A 19,092-nucleotide genomic window follows, 5' to 3' on the forward strand; every position below is an offset into this window, starting at 1 on the left:
GCTTGCGCCCCAGGGAGGTGCCAGGTGCTGCTAACACAGCAATTTGATTTCACCCCTGGAGGCACACTCCATTGTGTCTTAAGATGCCAACAACAAAAGTTAACAAAGCCAAAAAGAGAAAGCATTCCAACTACATCGAACCTGGTGTAACTATTTAGAAAGGACACAAGCCCTGTTCATGCAATCACATGAGAGACAAAGCAAGTACCCATTGGCCTGCTCCTACCTGCTGTTCATGCATTTTAAGTGGATGAGCCAAGAGGAAGCCACTGAGCAGGACCTCATTCTCCCATTAGGTGATTGTAATCACATGAGGGGCTAACAGCTAAATAGGGGTACACTGCATGTGTCATCCATAATATTACTGAATGAAAGAACAACTGTACTATATTCTGTACAGTATAGTACAGAATCTAACTCTAATAAGATTAAAACTAGCTTAAAGTTTGAATATGACAGAAAATCGGTCTGGAGATTAACCCTGAGTATTTTAATATCACAGCAGTATAAAATGGAAGGGTTTGGTTTTTTTTAAGAAGCCATTATAAAATGGCACTGATCTGTAACACTTCAAGACCATGATTTGAGAATGCATGCATTAAAAGATGGAAAGAGATTCAATATACATTTCTCAAGCATGAGATCTTTTAAGCTGCGTTTCCCTGCTATGATTTAATTTTATATATATATATATATATATATATATATATATATATGCAGGTTTTGGTTTTGCAGGTTTTACGAAAGCATATATATATATATATATATATATATATATATATATTGCCACTATTCAGAAAGCTGCTGCTAACGCTATTCCCATCGATGCTATTATCTGCAGGTTGGTTGAGATCTGCAACATTTATAAAGGCAGAGCTTTGAAGTCTGAGCACTGGCAGCTCTCAGCTCTACCTCCTGAGATATGTCTAGAAATATGTCTTGCAGCAAGTTTACTATGAACATTTCTTTCTTTTATACTGGGAGTAGTTCTTGATATCACTGGCTACCATAGGGAACCAGAGAGGGGAGCTGGAAATGTGCCCACTCCAGACCACAAGACGCACCTAATTTTTGGAGGAGGAAAACAAGAAAAAAAATATTCTGAATCTCAGAAGCCAGAACAGCAAGAGGGATCGCTGCGCAGTGAAAGCAGCAATCCCTCTTGCTGTTCTGGCTTCTGGGATAGCCTCGCAGCCTGCATTCGCTCCATAAGATGCAGACACATTTCCCCTTACTTTTTTGGAGGGAAAAAGTGAGACTTATAGAGCAAAAAATACGGTAAACAGCTCTTTCAGAATGCACTGTCCTCCTTTAATTTTGTTTAAATTAAAAAATATATAAAACCACCAGGCAACTGTGCATTACTAAAACTGTTTGGTTGGCATGGCACACCATGCCAAGGAAAATCCCTCTCCAATATGGACACATGAACCTGTCTTATATGCAGACAAAGTATATCTAGGCCAGTACTGTCAACTCTGGTTGGCAGTGGCAGCAGCTGACCAACGACTCCAGATATTTTTCCTAGTCATAAATCCTAGGGGTAGTTCCAAGTTTAAAGCAGCCCTATGCCCACCACAGGCCCCCCTCCAGCACTGTTGTCCCTCCCCAGCTGTGAGTAAGCAGCTCCAAGTCACCACTTAAAATTTCCTGTCCAAAATAGTGGTGGCATTTTAGCATCTCACAATGCCCCAGCATGGGCTGCTTAAGGCATGGGGGGGGCAGAGAACCTAGAATATGTGTCAACAAGGGTAAGCCATGTTGGGGTTCCAGCAGCTGCCCAAGGGTGGCAGGTCAAGTGCAAGGTTTACACATTAGCTAGAAGAATTAAAATCTATTAAATAAGTAAAGATACTAAGGCAGTTGATGTTGGTATCTGCATTCCTCTTGATAAGCTGGAACTGTTATGCCAGAAATTGGACCAGGAACCTTCTCTATGCAGAGCCTATGTCCTACTTGTCAGCTGTAGCTTTGCATGCATGTTTTGGGACAAATGGAATGTCTCCAATTTTTCTTGTATCCACTTGGGTGAAGTTAGGTAGAAAATGTAATTTTTCCATCCAGAGCTCCAGATATTAACCTAATGATAAATATACCACTTCAGATATATATTGGCCCTAGCAATGTTTTGGGGATTTTGGAAACATGCTGTTTTCTGAAACCAATGCTGTTGATCAACTGCTAAGTAAATCATATTAATCTTACCACTCATCAACTGCATTCCCAGAATCGCAGAGAAGTCTTTGACCTCTTAAAACTCTTGTTTACTTCAGTAGAAACAACTGGTGTTTCTGGAATACTATCAGGATTCTGTTTACCATAACAATGCAGAGCACTCTGAGTGAGAAGATTAGCTCCTTAATAATATCTCTGGAATTATAGCATCTACTTTAAGGAATTAAACGGTAGAAAAAATAGGCTGATATAGAAAGAAAGTTATCAGATATTATTTATGCTTTTATACTTTGTGTAAATAAAATATAAACGAACTATAGCTACAAAATTATTTGTGATGCATAGAATCCACTTTTAAATTATGAAAGATACACGAAAACTGATATCATATCAGCTTCCTTTTTATTATATTGTGTAATAATCATAATTGAAAGCATAATGATTATTTGCTTTGCGCTTGTTTATGAACTACTGCTACTCAAATTACATTCTAAAAAAGAAAATATGCTCCTCAAAAATAGAAAGCATTATGGAAGAAAATAATGTTTTCTGTTTCAATTAGATCAGGCTTCCTCAACCTCAGTCCTCCAGATGTTTTTGGCCTACAACTCCCATGATCCCTAGCTAGCAGGACCAGTGGTCAGGGATGATGGGAACTGTAGTCTCAAAACATCCAGAGGGCCGAGGTTGAGGAAGCCTGAATTAGATATTCCTTTAGCCTTTAATTATGCAAAGCAAAGCAATGGAATGTCAGGATCCCTTCCAGTTCTTTTTGTTATAAAATGGCTCAGCTTATCTGTTAGCGAACTGTTCTACTCTGGCCTGTGCTTTTGCAACACTTTAGGATTACATTTGTTAAACTATGGAGAGTTTTGTAGGGGATCCTGCCTAGGGCAAAGGACTGGACTTAATGGCTTTCTGGACCCGAGTGTACTGTTTGCTTAGTCCATTTGACTTCCAGAATACAAAGACAACTACATGCTTTAAGCATGTTTTGAATCCAGTCAGTGGAGTGTACAAATTATCCTTGCAAGTCTGAAAAGCAAAGATGCAACAAAAAGAGCAATGACTTCAGAGCATTGTCCCAGGATAGTCCTTATGTAAACTTAGTGGCCACTGGATGTCACTGTAGCAAAGAAAGTATGCTTCAACACACACACACACACTTACTAGGCTGAAAAGATTCAAATAGCAAAGTTCCTGCTTTACTGTATTTCTTAAAAGTGTGTGTGTGTTGGGGGGATGTTCTAAGTTTCACCTTCGGATGCAATTTTTAAAAGAATTTTTAGTTCATATTTCCCATTTCCTCTCCCTTTGGGCACTGGAGGCAGGGGAAATAGGTTTCACAGGAGGAAATTGGTGGGGTTTCAGTATGGTTAATGTTGCCATCTCAAATTGGCTGTAGATAATTTATTACCTTCCACACATATGTCTCAAGGGGTGTAAAAGAGACTACACTTTAAAATAGCACAGAAAACAACAACAACAAACTGAAATCTAAGTGCTGTAAGATTAAGAACAGTGCCAATATATTGGGTCTAAAATACAAATAAGTAGCTATATTACAATTGCAACTTTAGATTTAATATTGTTTTCTGAATTCTCTTTGCCCAATAAGTAACCCTAATCTAAAGCATTCAAAGTACTGAGGTGAATTTATGTTCTAGTTCACAACAAGTTGGAAAATAGGGGTGTTGGGTTCCTATTGAGGATATTCAGCAAGCTAACATGACAGTGATTGAGGATTGGAGTGATCATTTTGAGATATTATGGCAGCGGACAAAACTGTACTGTAACTTTTGAGTAAATGCTCTTTTAAAAATGAAAGAAAATAAAATAGGGGTGTCAGAAGTACTTAAATACCAACAACAGCTATTTGTAGTTATAGATAATTCAGGACTTTGTGATGGTCCACAAGGTAGTCTTTAAACAGCAAAGAGCTCTCTCTAAGGTAGGGAGACAGATGCTTCTCCCAACTGACAGTACTTTTTTCATTTTTGTGTGTGTGATGTGGAAAAAATAATAATTTATTTCTTTGTTAAACACAATATCATGTCCGGTCACTTCACGTTGTACAGCATGTGCGAGACAGAGTGGTAGAGAAGTACAATGCAAGGGCAAAACGTTAATATTTATCCGTAAGGCTATAATGCTATTTTGTAATCATACTTGCAAGCGGATAAGCTATTCGTCATCTTTGTGATATAATGTACGTTAAATAACCAGAGATTAAAATCCAGGATATTTTGGTAAATATGTTCCTTGACTCTTATAATGCATTTAGTAACAGTAAACACTATATCAAAAGACAACTACATTTCACCGTCTTTAAACTTCACAATTTAAAGATGAGGCCACAAGCTTCGCTTTACATTAACCTGTGAATAACACTATTCTCATTTGTATTGATGGACTAAGTGGTCATAAAAGGGAGTAGAAACTGAGAATTTGAGTTACGGTTCTGTGCACTATTACTGGAAATTGAGCCTCGGTGCAATCAGTGTGATGTAAAGCAAGTGTGTTCATGGTCAGTGTGCTACTTACAATTTACAGCAGGGATGGGGAACTCCTGGAAGTTGTGATTTTAACTCCCATCAGCCCCAGCTACCATGACCAATGGTCACGTATGACGGGCACTATAGTCTAGCCATACTTGGGGGAAGTGTTATTTTTCTGGAAAAAGAGGTGCCGGAACTCACCATGAATGCCTCCCTTGTTCTCTGACGGAAAGTTCTTAACCTGAGGTACTATTTCTGGGTTAGTGGAGTCTGTAACCTGAAGCATCTGTAACCTGAAGCGTCTGTAACCCGAGGTACCACTGTATAGTCATATGAAATTGTAAAAAATGCTGGTGCTTCAACCACCACAAGTATATATAGAAATCCCCACTTTGTTCACAATGGGACTTTTTGCAGACATGACGTCTTGAAGCCATCTCTACAATACTGAACCCCTGAGTCAGATTTACAAAACAGAAAAGTACTATCCAAAACATTATCCTTCAGATTGCACCTTCTGCGTTAGCTACCAGGCTGCATGCAAAAACTCCATTAAGTACAAAGTTGCAAGATAAAAGTTTCTTCACAATGAGTACACACTGTGAAGTGACTGCATAAACTGATGAAACTAAGATTTGGTATCAGGATGAGAGACCACCAGATATGCAAGTTGTTCTGTACCTCCCAGAGGAGAGTATGCTATATTATAACAAATAGTTATAATCATTTATCCAAATAGTTTTTGTTTTCAAAACGATCCCAGTCATGCAAAGTTTAGCTTGAGGCTTTAACAGTGCTTCACCACACTGAATTTTTGGTCTGACTCAGCTATGCATGCCTTTAGTCTATGTAGTATTCCTATTAGTAAGCTTTTGTACTCCAGAGGGCTGCTGATAGAGGGGCAATGCCCACAAAAATGGAGAAAAGGATGTGTGGTGAAGAAATTAAATGAAAAACATAAAAAATATTATTTGAGTTGATGAACTTGAATGCAATTCAACTGTAAGAGGTAAGCAATCACATATTGCCCTGCTTATTACTGTTTATTTTCTACTAGCTATTCATTGTCCTATTATCATAATCTAAATGTGTTTCTCTGCCATAAAGTAATGCTGTTATTGATGCTTAATAAAGTTTAAATGCTGTGTAAATTTGTTTTCCAGTGGCAACATAGATAGGTTACACAACCTTTCATTCACATGACCTTTCATTCAGAAGACCTGGTGACAACCTGAAATTGTTGCCTGCATTGGCTCCCTATCTTTGCCATGCATAGGATCCAACTACAGTGGAACCTTGGTTCTTGAATGCCTTGGTAATCAAACATTTCAGCTCCCGAACGACAAAAACCTGGAAGTAAGTGTTTTCATACGTTTTTCGGAAGCCGTACGTCTAATGCAGTTCTTGGCTATTGTTTCCAGGGCACCTGTGCCAATCGGAAGCTATGCCTTGGTTTTTTAACATTTCGGAAGTCGAATGGACTTCTGGCACAGATTACATTTGAGAACCAAGGTACCACTGTATTATTGTTTTGAATAGCATTACGTTGTCTTACATAATTTCAGAGGGATCCAGAAGAAATTCTTTCTCACCTACATGCTTTTATGACCTGGATTAATTGGAAAGGTCCACTGTGTGGGCCAGACTACTACTGGGAGAAAGAAAAACATTCTTTGACAGAACCATTATTTTATATATATAAAACTACCAAAGTCACATGGGGCCCCAAACACATGGAAACTGTTCCCATGCCACTTTAGTTTACAAGTGAACTGTTTTGTCATTTACCATATTTTTTAGTAAAACATGACTCTGATTAATATGCTGCTACCTCATCAACAACAGAATTCTAGTTTTAGATACAAAGTACATACAGTACATTTATTTCCCTGCCTACTCATTAGGTTTTTCCACCTTTCTTTTTTAAAGAACAAAACTAAAACATGCCAGCAATGTTTAGGTTTGCTTCACATTATGAAGAGAATTTCTGTGTGAGGTAAGCCTCAGGGGACTACTGACTTCAGTCTCAGTGATAGGTGCAGCCAAATGTGTAATGTACCACAAAGAAGCTTATGTGCTGTATTTTCACAAAAGACAGAAGCTGGTATGTAAAGTCAGTTTTGATAGGCAATTTCTTAGAAAGAATGACTCTGGACAAGCAGAAAACATAAACAGAATATTCTAGCCAGAGCCAGTCTACAGATGAGGTGGGTTGGAGCAGCCACCTGAGGTGGCGGAAATGCAAGAGTTGGCTCCCACTCCCATCCCACTGCTTCTGCCACCACCAAAGGAGCTCCACTTTGCCACTTTTCTCTCCCCGCCCCTAGGGGCTGAGGGAAACCAGGACCAAAGTTATTTGAAATGCCCCTGTCAGGTGCTGGTGTGGTTGCTCGAGAGCAAACAGGCAAGGCGCCAACCTGTCTTTCCAGACTTTATTATCTGTACTGTTAAGTTGTGGGTGAACATATCAGATGACACAGCGATTCTTCAAACAGCTCTTTATTCAGAGGCCACAACAGAACTGAACTGAAGGGATCAGTCAGCCTGCTTATATAGAGCTCCAGTACAATGTTACTGTAGCAACTTTCTAAAACTATCCAATCACTGAACGTCACTTTGATCCTTCATTTGCATAACTATCTACACTATCCATCCAATCACTGAACGTCACTTTTGATCCTTCATTTGCATGACTATCTACAGTATTCCCCTGCCGTGCCGGCCCAGGGTGAGAACTTCAGTACATAACATGTACAAACTATTTACAGTGCAGAGCGTCGCAGGTCCATGTCTGCTCAGTCGCTAGCAGAATCTGGGAGTGGGCGGTCCTTATACCTTCCCCAGCATAACAGCCGTGTGACCCCCATCCTTCTCCTCCTCTCTCTGCGCCCAAACCTACTGCGCAGAGTGGGCGCTGGCAAAGGGGGAATTGCCTCCCTTCCGCTTTGCTCAGGCTCAGTGTTGAGGCTCTCCCTAGCATCTTCTGGTCCCTGCACCCCCTCCCCACTGGTGCTGGGGCTTCCCTCCTCGCCAGAGGAAGAACTGCTTTGCAAGATCTTCGGAGGCTCCCTGTAACACAACTGCCCTTCCACCTCTCGCCTCTGAGCTGATGGCAGTTCCCTGACAGCCCCCTTCTCCCTGAGTTTGGATTCCCTTGAAGGAAAGCCATTGCAGAGCCTCACATGCCCCCATTGCAGGAGCGGCAGTACAACATTTTGCCTCAGGTGCAAAAAATGTCTTAAACCACCCCAGATCCTAGTCTCACCTTATATTATCTATTCCCTTAACACATTCTCTTAAAACAGGGCATACTATTGGTTCCCTAAGACATAAAAACCAAGTACAGTAACCCGCAAAACCACAATGCTAACTTTACAAAATAAAAAAAACAAAAATATTTTAAAGTTAATAAAGTGTCAATATTGGAGATCTAAAATGCAAAGGCACTGGCATTTTTAATTATGAGTACAATCTTCAATCTGTTTAAATTGATAGGCTAATGAACTAAAGTCTTAGTTGATTAAAACTGGTGGTAGCCATTTTTAACTGGTAAAAGGGAAAGTGGAAAGACTGCTTGATAAGGACATATGCTTTATTATTCTGTGCAGTGTATCAGAAAATGAGAAAAGATTGCACTCTCATCTAACAATGAACAGTAACAAATCTGACATTTCATGCTTCTTGAAATATTCTCAGAAAAGCACCTACACTGAGGTTTTGATAATATGCAAATTCATTTAAATTAGTTAAAGCAACTGATTAAGTCTGTCATCAAATCAGTCAGGAATCTTCTTATCAATGTGTGTTTTTTTCATGTCTTGAAATAATTTCTACTGTCTCTTTCTTGGGCTATTATTATTTCAACAGCTTTACATCAGTACGTGCTATTTTTAAAAATCAAACTCCACTCTTAGCATCACAATAATTACACTAAATTCCAATAGCTTCTGATTAAAATCAGATTTCCATGCAGTAGAGTTTTTTGAGGTACAGATAACTGTTTATGCCATCATGACAATTTAATGCCACATTTCCTCTTTGGAGAAAAATGAAGTGTTAGTAGATCAAACCACATTATTATCTGCTCTAGTAAAGCCTGTAGAATGGAAACAAAAATGAGACATGGATTCCTGTAAAGCATCTGAGTTGTGCTGAGACTTACAGGAAGAGAAGGCCACCAGAATTGTAATTAAATTAGTCTCTGATTTTAATAGCTAAACATACATGGAGTTGTTATACAAGCACAGTCTAAACATATAGCTTCCCTTTTTCTGACTGCCTTCCATTTTTAGCCACATTCACACTTAATGCTAAATCATCATTTAACACTCTATGCACAACTTAGGAAGATCTGAAGCAAAGTCTCAGGGTCTTGTGGTCTGTGCTCCCACATGGCCAGACTCTACCAGTACTTAGTTCACTTCTTTTTGCTGGAAGAGAAGGTACAACTACTTGAGGCCTGCCTCTTCACATGTAACTTGAAGTTAAGGATAAATGCCACTGGGTGACAGAGGAAAGAAGTGACTGCCTGTGTCTTCACCCAAAAGGAAAGCTGTGCCTAACCTGGTCGAAATAGAAGAAATGACGTAAGAAGGGAGCTGCAGCCCAAGATAGGAAAAGAGCTGGTAAGGGAACACCTAGCTACTTTAAATGAATTCAGATATCCAGGGCCTGATAAGCTGTACCAAGGGTACTAAAGGAGCTTGCAGATGTAATCTCAAAACCTCTTTATGCTTCCGTTCAGCTATCCAACCATGGATCCAAGAACTCTTTCTAAGTTAGTGCTGCCAGTTCAGACCTCGTGTAGTGGATCCACCGCTTACCACCAATTAATAGTGTGGTGGACTCACCCCACTAACTGGCCCCAATTGTGTGTTTTTCCCCCCAAGCTAATAGAAAAATTCTTCTTACGGGTCTAACCTTACTCTTCTGGCAAGCACATTGGTCAAAAAAAGAGCATGAGACATACAGAATGCAAATTTGCTTCTTATAACAGCTTTTACATTCTGAAAATCCAAACAATATCTTCAAGAACATGAAAAGTCAGCATTAAACAGCAACTAGTAAACTCCTTACTGGCCTTGGCCCCATTCTGGACAGTTCCTGATTATTACAAATCTGAGATAACCCAGAAATGTTATATACTTACAGTGCTATAGGGATCAAGTAAAAGTAGCCTTTGTCAGGTGTATGAGATTGCAACAGATGCTGCATGAAGAAAATATTGTGAAAAGTCACCTTGAAAAGCACTGAAACACAGCATTTATCTTCAGGAGGGAGGGTAAATGAGGGAACGAGATGACGTTTGCTGCACACAGAGAGGAATGTTTGGAAGAATGTTCTTTTTATGCTTGTCTCTATTTTTAAACCCATACTGCCATTTTTAACTCACCCATCTTTAGGGTGGGTGAGCAGGTTTTAGCAGGCTTTTACTTTACTTATTTAAATTGGCACATGCAACAGATTAGTCCACATTCGGTCACCAAAAATCAGCAACTCCAGGTCAGATATTGAAGGTTAATTTATTTGTGTCAATCCTGAAGATATCAGCACGAGAAAAGTTAAAAGAAAGGGCACCCTAGCTTAATTGCTCTAGTCTAAGTTAACACTTTATGGTTCTCATTTTTCTCACATTGGTTTTGGGAGCAGCTCTGACTCTGACGACCGTAATCTTATTTTTCAGCTCAGGCTTGATCCCAGTTTGTCAACAGATTATTTCTGGCTGCCATCATCATTCAGATAGGCCCTCCCTACAGAAATAGTAAGAAAAGGATTTTCTTTACCATATGGACTAGTATTATCTGAGACACCCCTACCCTACCCTTCCCTTCAATGCAAAGTGCAGGAATGCTAATTAAACACTCCAGGTGTAAATTAATGCACCCTTGATGTTTTATTTTTACATTTTCGTTCAGGCATAAAATAACAAGCCACGTTTTCTTCATTCAGAAGAATCAAGACTTTCAATCTAATTCCTATGCAAATGTGATATTGCATTGGAATGAGGCCTTCACCATTTCTAAATTCTGAAACATGAATATTCTGAATAGTCAGAGTTGCATCTGAACTACCTTCGTTGCTACATCCCCAAATGAATAGCTTATTTGGGAAATGCCTGCAGGTGCAACTGCCTAATCTCCACAAGTTTTAATTTTTGGCTATATTGCAGGCTCCTCTTGTGAAATGCAGCGTCACAGCATGAACATTCCACTTTTAGCAATACTAATGAACTGTAAAAAAAAAAACCCCACATACATAATACATACAATTATATGCAAGGGATTAAGGCATGAATTCTTGCTTAGTATTCATTACATATAATGAGGTAGCCTTAAATAATCTAAGATTAATTTACCCCATGCAAGCCCTACTTCCAAAGAAAAGTAGCACATGATCATTATAAAAACCAAGAGCATTTCATTACATTCTGAGCATAGTAACCAGACACAATTAAATTGTGTTATCTGATTTAAGGTAGGAAATTAAATGCACTTCGAAGATTAGACCGCTGTGTATTGCATAGCTGTGTTGCAGTGTTTGAGCAGAGGTATAATATGAGCTGTATAGACACCAGGACTCCTAGATGGTGTTTGGCAGGATGGTTGGGAACGGCAAATAAAGTTAGCATTCAGGGCTGAAGGCAGCCCTGTTTAGGGAAGTTTTTTAATGTTTAATGCTGTACTGTGTTTTTAATATTCGGTTGGGAGCCGCCCGGAGTGGCTGGAGAGACCCAGCCTGATGGGCAGGGTATAAATAATAAATTATTTCATTATCATTATAGTTTCAGGCCAGCTTTATTTATTTGATTTTTAAACCTACTAGTCACTCTTCATCCAAAGCATCTATAAGCAACTTACAGGGGGAGAATATATACGTAAATATAGTACCATAGGGTAAGGGAAAAGTTACATACAACATCCATATTCTTTACAACCTATTGGAAAACAGAAACAAAAAAAAAATCTTCCACATTATAGTGACAGAAAACATTAGCAGCACACTAACGATAAACAAAACAATACTCCCACCCACTAACCAGCAGATAAAAATAGAAACTCAACAGCAACACTCCCCTACCTAGCACAAGAATCACTCGCACCAGCATGTTAACATTTATTTATTGCAGTATTCCTAAACCACCAAGTCACTGAAAAAATATAATGGCAGTGTACAATGTAAGCAGTAAAACATCATAAAAATGACCACCAGTGAATTAAACAATGTCCTTGTTTAACACCATAAGGGAGTTAAAAGAAAAGCACTATGTTTCAATATTATTTCCATCAAAGGAGTCCAATACTAGAAGAAGCTAAACTCCAGCTGTTGTTCCACTACAATTCCTATCATCCCTGGCCAATAGAGATGTTGGCTGGAGATGATAAGAGCTGAAGCAATGGACATCTGTTTCCTTGTGCCTGCTTTATGAAATGGTCTGCCTCCCTCACAATGGAGAACCTGGATCCACAAGGAGATCTTGAGCCAGTAGCTCACTGCTCAGAATGATGTATTTAGTTATTTGTTTAAAAATTAATAAATAAATGTGTGTTTCATTCTAACACTGTGCCTCATTGGCACTAGTATATCTAACAAAAATCTTGACAAAATCTGAATACCCAACAGAGATACAGAGTTGTTGTTTTTTGCATTAAAAAATTGCACCATTTTCTATCGTGATGATGAGCTTGCAGGCCCTGCTAGCCTTCAGGCCCAGGAAAAGTGTCTCTTCACCCCCTACAGATTTATCCACAATGGAGTCTCCTTAAAGTCCCATTTAGATACTTCATTTTTGTTCTGACTTGTAGCAGCCAGCTGGTCCAAAACCTGTTGGACTTGGGCCCACCATCTGCTGTTGATACTACATGACCACACTTCAACCAGTGTGATCAGCAGAGTCTTCCAGCAGAATATCAGAGTTTTTCTGCTTTCCAGTAGTTTAAGTTCCCAGTTCAGAAAACTCCTTTCCTACTCAGTTCAGCTTAGAATATAAAGCATTCATTGTCTCATGGCACAAGCCAAGCAAAAACACACTAGGTACATAAACTTTAAGAGACACTGGTACATCATGAACTTATCTGCGATAATACAGTTCTTCTGGTCTTAGAAGTAAACCTTGTAAAGATACATGCAGCCTTGGCTTTGTATTTGCCCTCTGCATATACACATATTCCTTAGAGAAAGGGAGGGCAGATGAGATGTTTAGCTAGCGTGCTATATCTATACCAGGGGTCAGCAAACTTTTTCAGCAGGGGGCTGGTCCCCTGTCCCTCAGACCTGGGGGTGGGGGTGGGGCAGACAATATTTTGAAAAAAAAATAAATGAACGAATTCCTATGCCCCACAAATAACCCAGAGATGCATTTTAAATAAAAGCACACATTCTACTCATGTAGAAACACCAGGCAGGCCCCACAAATAACCAATAGTTGCATTTTAAATAAAAGGACACATTCTACTCATGTAAAAACACATGATTCCCGGACTGTCCGTGGGCCAGATTTGGAAGGTGATTGGGCTGCATTCGGCCCCCGGGCCTTAGTTTGCCTACCCATGCTCTAAACATAATCGAGATGTGGGGTGTGGGCTGCTCAAGGCATGGACCAAGCACTTTCTCCCCCAAATTAAACCAACAATTTTGTGTATTGCTTATCACTTTTTTCTTTCTTCTATTCCTGAAATAGTCTCTGGTTACTCTGCTTCAGTCTGGCAGCAAAAAGGATTACAGGCACACAAGAAATACATTCATCAAGAAATGGGGAATGTATGTTCAGATGGTTTCTGAATTTGTCTTAGTCAGGGGGAAATCTGGTCATCCATTGCACACAGCTGGTATCTGCTCAGGCCTTTCCTACCGACATATTTTCAGTTATGTCCATTGTGTTGGCCAAGTAGCTTTCAATATGGCCCCAATTTCCCACATGCCATTTCCTGATAGGCTGCTAGGAAAGCTTTAAGTATGGGCCGTCCTTTAGCTATTACCTATGGTTTATATTACCTCCCCATGGAAAACACTGTAGAAAATAAAACTGCATTATGACCCAGAACTGTCAGTTTTTTGCCCCAAATGCAAGTCTGTGGGGGGAAGGATGACAAAAGCAGCAAACAGTTTAACTAATATGTTCCCCTTTATTTACTATTATTGTGTCAGCACTGTGTAGTCATGTTACTTTAGTTTGCCCAACAGGATGACGTCCTTTCACTTAACATTTGAATATAACACAGCCAGGGGAGTGTTAGAAACCACCGCTTTTAATTTAAGATACTATTTAAGCTGGTGAGAATTTCTTGGGCTTACCTTCTTCCACACATTTCTCCCCTACTCCTTTTCTCTGTAAACAATTCTCATTTCACTGCAAGAGCTGCTGAATAATATATTGCCACCAGGCAAGCAAGCATTGCCTGAAATGATCTCAGTGACTCAGCATAGAAGAGGCCTTCAAAACACAAGCAAGTAATTCTTTTTCACAAAAGCTGCATGTCACCAACCTCTCAAGTGGCTCAAAAACCCAATGTGGAAAAGAGACAAATGAACACATTATCTAAAGGTTATATTCATCAATATGGCCAAGTTGCGATATTAATTAAAGCAAGGCAGAACAAGTCCCAGACTTGGGTTCTCTTAAAGAATCCTGACTGTAACTACCATAAAGCCATTGCTCTGCTTATTAGGGACTATGTATATTAGGGACTATGCAGCTTACCCCTGGCAACTTCTTAATGTCACAGCATAGCTTTAGAACATGTGAATTAAAAGAAGAGAGAGCTCCAGAGCATGTGCAACAAAGTGTAGGAGATGACTCAGCCAGGAATCAGAGTTTTTATCAGAAGAAGGTGGAAGTAGAGGAGAAAGGCTGTAGCTCTGCTATCTTTTCAATGGGAGAAGAGCTCTACTTGGCAAGAAACTTCATATTGGGGGCGGGGAGAAGATCTGTCATAGATAAACCCAAAGATCTGTGCAGAAGAGTGGACAGCAGCATTGCTGTTAATAGAAAATGCTCAACGTTGAACATACAGTACTGGGTGAAATATGAGACAAGTAGTTGGATACATAGAACTGGATAAGGGGAGGATTTGGGGGTTGAAAGGCAGAACCAAATGTCATTAGCATATAGGCAACACTGAAAGCCATGGGATCTGACTATTATTATTATTTATTAAATTAGACTTCAGGGCGGTTCACAATTTAAAATTGATAAGGTCACCCTGTGGCAATGTGTAGAGGCAAAGCAAGAGAGAGATGATCAACATTCCCCTATGGAATCACTGAATAAGTGATCATACTGGCAGGAAGAGTATTAGTTAAGGACACAAATACTGAAATCTAGGGCATGAAAGCAGCTGAGCAGGCGAGAGTTATCAGTTGTATCAAAGGTGGTAGAGAGGACAAGGACGATGGAGATACTTTTGGATAGATACATTTGGATGGGGGAAATAGAGGTTCTTATGAATAACTTCCACTGGAGTGCAGAAGTAGAAACCATGTTGGATAAACTGGGAAAGAGAAAGTCAGTGGAGCAGAAATAATAAAAAAAGCATCCTCCAGAAATTTGAAGGCAACAGGTAGAGGAGAAAACAGGCAGAAGTTGGAGCTGCAGGGTGATTTTTAATTTCTCAGTGTATTTAAAGCTTTTTTTATTATGAGTGAAATAATGGTGCATTTGCATACATTTAGGGAAGAGCTAGATGAGAGTTTTGATTTATGATGTGGATAGGAATAATAATGACACAGCTAATGCCAACCAGGAGATGGGATAAGACAAATTCTTATTTTGTTGCCACCACTTTGGGAGGTGACTATAAATTCTTAAATAAATATAATTTATTATTCAAACCTAATGACCAGGTATCTAGCAACAGTGTCAACAAACATCCCAGTAATTCAGATCACACAACAGAAAATACACAAATTTATTAGTTGTCATAATAGCCTTTAAAAAAAAAACTAACTACATGTCAAGATAGGTAACATTTCCATCTTTTAAATGGTAAATACATATTTCTATGCATGATGGATTATTGAGTACTGAAATATCAGTCTAGGTCATTCCCTTGCTAATCCTACAAATTCAATTATATATAAATGAATGGTTTTGAAAAATACAGCTGCCTTTTAATAGTTGTTATAAAGAGCAATATAAATGGATATATGAATTATTCCCATCTACTAGCAACACATCACATCACTGTGTTATAATTACCATATGTGCTATTGCCATGCAATACTGTAGCAGACAATTTCATACCTATTTCATATTTCTTCCAAAGAATGCAAAGAATCCACCAGAAAGAGATATATCATGCTTTAAAATCATCAGTCAAAGCTATTTATTCTGAACCAGTTCAAACATATGCATTCCTTTCATGCTATTCTGTTTAGACTTTTAGCCAGTTTGAACATCATTGCAAGCCATTTTGACAGCAGATTCTCAGAGCTCACCTAGTGTCTACACTAAAAGCATAAAATACAGCAGTACAGGCACTGCTACTGAAATCATGATATGGCAATGTCATTATCCTGCATGGGTTGGTGATGAGTAGATCATTTTTCCCTATTGATTTTGCTCTACAGGACTGCCCCTCCCCATGATACAGTCATCAACAGCAAACACAGACTGACCGTAAACACATATTTTAGAAAGAAAGAGGCAGATTGCCACACTGCAGTCACCATTCAGAAGCCTATAACATAATAAGCCATTTTCAGAAAGTAACTCAGTCCTTCACATTCACAAACAATAGCTGTCTGAAAAACCTGACTCTGCATTCTGATACAGAGATCTGATCTGAAAGAGCGTTGCAAACCCTGCCTCACCACAAGCCAGTATCGGCACATTCTACCTTTCTAAATTGTCATATTTTGTAGGGATATAAACATATATATGTATATATTACCTTAGATGAAGACTTCCCTTTTGCCTTTTTGTCCATCACAAGTATCTCAAGTTTATATTTTTAAACGCACACACAAGGGTTGCACCAATAAACTTCAAGCATCCTCTCCTGCGGCAGAAAGCATATTAAAAAGAGAGAGGGAGAGAGAGAGGAGATTTCAAGCTGTGACCTCAGAGCAAAGAACAGCCGTTATCTCTCCGCCAACCTTCTGTAGAAAACAGACGAGACAGCAGGGAAACTGGCTTTCTTGATGGCTGCAACACTTTCAAATCAAGCATTCTGCACACTGTAAGCTCAAGGATTTATATCTTCTTAAACAGGCCGGTCCCACATAGCCTTGCCCTGTACTCCTGGCAATATGAAGCATTTCACTGCAGTGACTTTCTGGAAAAAGATCATCCCATCATGTTGAGATCTTTGCCTCTCAGCACAGAGACTAAAACAATGGGCACAATATGCATAATACGCTCACTAAAATATCCGGTGCACTTCCTGCAGGCAGCATTGCAGCCAGTAATGGGAATATATTGATCAGCTCACTAAAATAATCAAGAGGAGGCACTGACTCACTGCAGCAAACAGTTGTTCCACCCAGACTCAGATGCAGATCCAGTTTTCTATCCCTACAGCATCCTTATGGAAATGAGAGGCCAACATGCATGGAATGGTATATTTATATTTTTGCCTCACCATCTGGGATCTATTACTCTCTCTTCTGGAGGAAAAAATGCTGATCAACTGCTTTCTGCTGCTCCCACTTTGTTTATTCCAAGACTTGACTAGCTGTTCACTCTAAACTACACAAGATATATGTATGATTCAATTAATGAAAGCCTCACAGTTTAACATGATGTGTTAAGGGCTTTCCATGTTCACTCATGCTTCAGAATTACAGTTGTTAAGGGCCATGACCATAATAGAAGCATTATGCAGGCAATATAGGTATGGCATAGTTGGTATGGAATATGTATTGGTATGGTATGTTGTTAGATCCAACTTTTCTGCTGAGAGATGGACCTAAATCCCAAATTTGTTTAGTCACTGAACAGCCACATAATATTAACAGAAGCTATCATTTCTAACTATAGGCTAGAGAATCACCTCGTCTCCTCCATGTTTCTGATCATAAATATGGAATGCAATTCATCCAACTCACCCTTAACATAGGCCAAAACTATGGCCCTATAATTCCCTTGTACAGCATAGCAGCCTCCAGGAATCACAAAACATAGTCATAAACTTCAAGCTATATTTTGTTTTCTGCTTCAAACCTGTCAGGAATACTTTACGGTAATGAGTTGCCCTTTCACTGAATACTTTGAAAACCACCTTAAACTATTCCTTTTCCCATCAGACTGACAGTAACTAGTGAAAGATCAGTCATATTTTATCCCCCTTTTGTTTCTAAATATTCCACTCCCAGCAATTCACCTTGAAAGAGAACAGAATATCATAGCCCTTACATATATTCATTTGGGGTAGATTATAGTTTTAGCTAGGAATATATGAGTGTATATTCTTTGTAAAACATGGTTTGTAATGGTGTTTCATGTATTTCAGAAAAAACACCAGATCATCATTATGAGACTGATCATTATGCAGGATGATGAAGGAACTTCTCTTCCAGTTCAATTCAACTGACTACTAAAATGAGTGGTATGAAAAAGAGAACAAATATATTATTGGGAACACAAGAAGCTGTTCAGAATTGTCTACACTGACAGCTTTCCAAGATTTCAGGCTGGATTCTCTGCCAGTTTTATCTGAAGATGTTGGGTATTGAACCAAGACCCTTTGGCACGCCAAGCAGATACCACACTGAGCTATCACCCATCCTTTTACAAGTAAGAATGGCAAGAGTATGGTAAGAATAGAGGTGGTATGGAGGGAACAATCCATCGCACCTTCACACCAAACCCTCTTGATGGTAAACTTCAATGTCTCTATATAAACCTGGCACTTCAGCAACAGAGCCCATGTATTTTCCTACAAATCATACAACAAACTACAGCTTTAAATTATGACCAAAAGATTCATATCATTATGTCTCTAGAGCCATACATGAAATCCTCCTATATAGTGGGGTAGGACAGCTGAAAATAATGCCAATATATTTCACTTACAGCAGCCAATGCACCCCTTTGGTTTCAGATAGTACATGGGTAGATGAGTCTAAAAAGTCTGAGACACAAATTTTCATGGCCCTCTAGTGGCTATGGTGGCTCATTTACCAGAAGTAATGTATTTAGCGTTAACTCTGGAAGTGCTTACTCTATTCTGACCAAACTAAGCCTCCAAGGGCACAACATACATCAGGAGGTTTAGTTGGGTCAGAATCGAGTAAGCACTTCCAGAGTTAACGCTAAATACATTACTTCTGGTAAATGGGCCACCATAGTTGCTAGAGGGCTATACTATCTGAAAGCAAAAGGATGCATTGGTTGCCAAATATATATATTTCAGCTCCCCTACCCGACTAGTAAGTCCTAGGAAGGCAGGCAAACTAATGCCAGTGTACCGGAAGAAGCAAA

The 19,092-nt window shown here is 39.2% G+C and overlaps 1 protein-coding gene across 9 annotated transcripts in view; it reads right to left on the bottom strand.

Annotated features, from left to right (window-relative positions):
* CNTN1 (contactin 1) overlaps positions 1 to 19,092 on the bottom strand; it is a 157,346-nt gene that overhangs the window by 67,386 nt on the left and 70,868 nt on the right. Inside the window, exon 1 of one of the 9 annotated variants that reach the window (XM_083699084.1) lies at positions 16,562 to 16,977. The exons of the other annotated variants lie outside the window; for them this stretch is intronic. The gene's annotated coding sequence lies outside the window, so the exon portion shown is untranslated. Of the gene's footprint in view, positions 1 to 16,561; positions 16,978 to 19,092 lie in introns of those variants that run through there. 9 annotated transcript variants of the gene reach the window in all.

The sequence above is a fragment of the Podarcis gaigeae genome (genome assembly GCF_964106915.1).
Source record: "Podarcis gaigeae genome assembly, chromosome: 10".
Classification (NCBI taxonomy): domain Eukaryota; kingdom Metazoa; phylum Chordata; class Lepidosauria; order Squamata; family Lacertidae; genus Podarcis; species Podarcis gaigeae.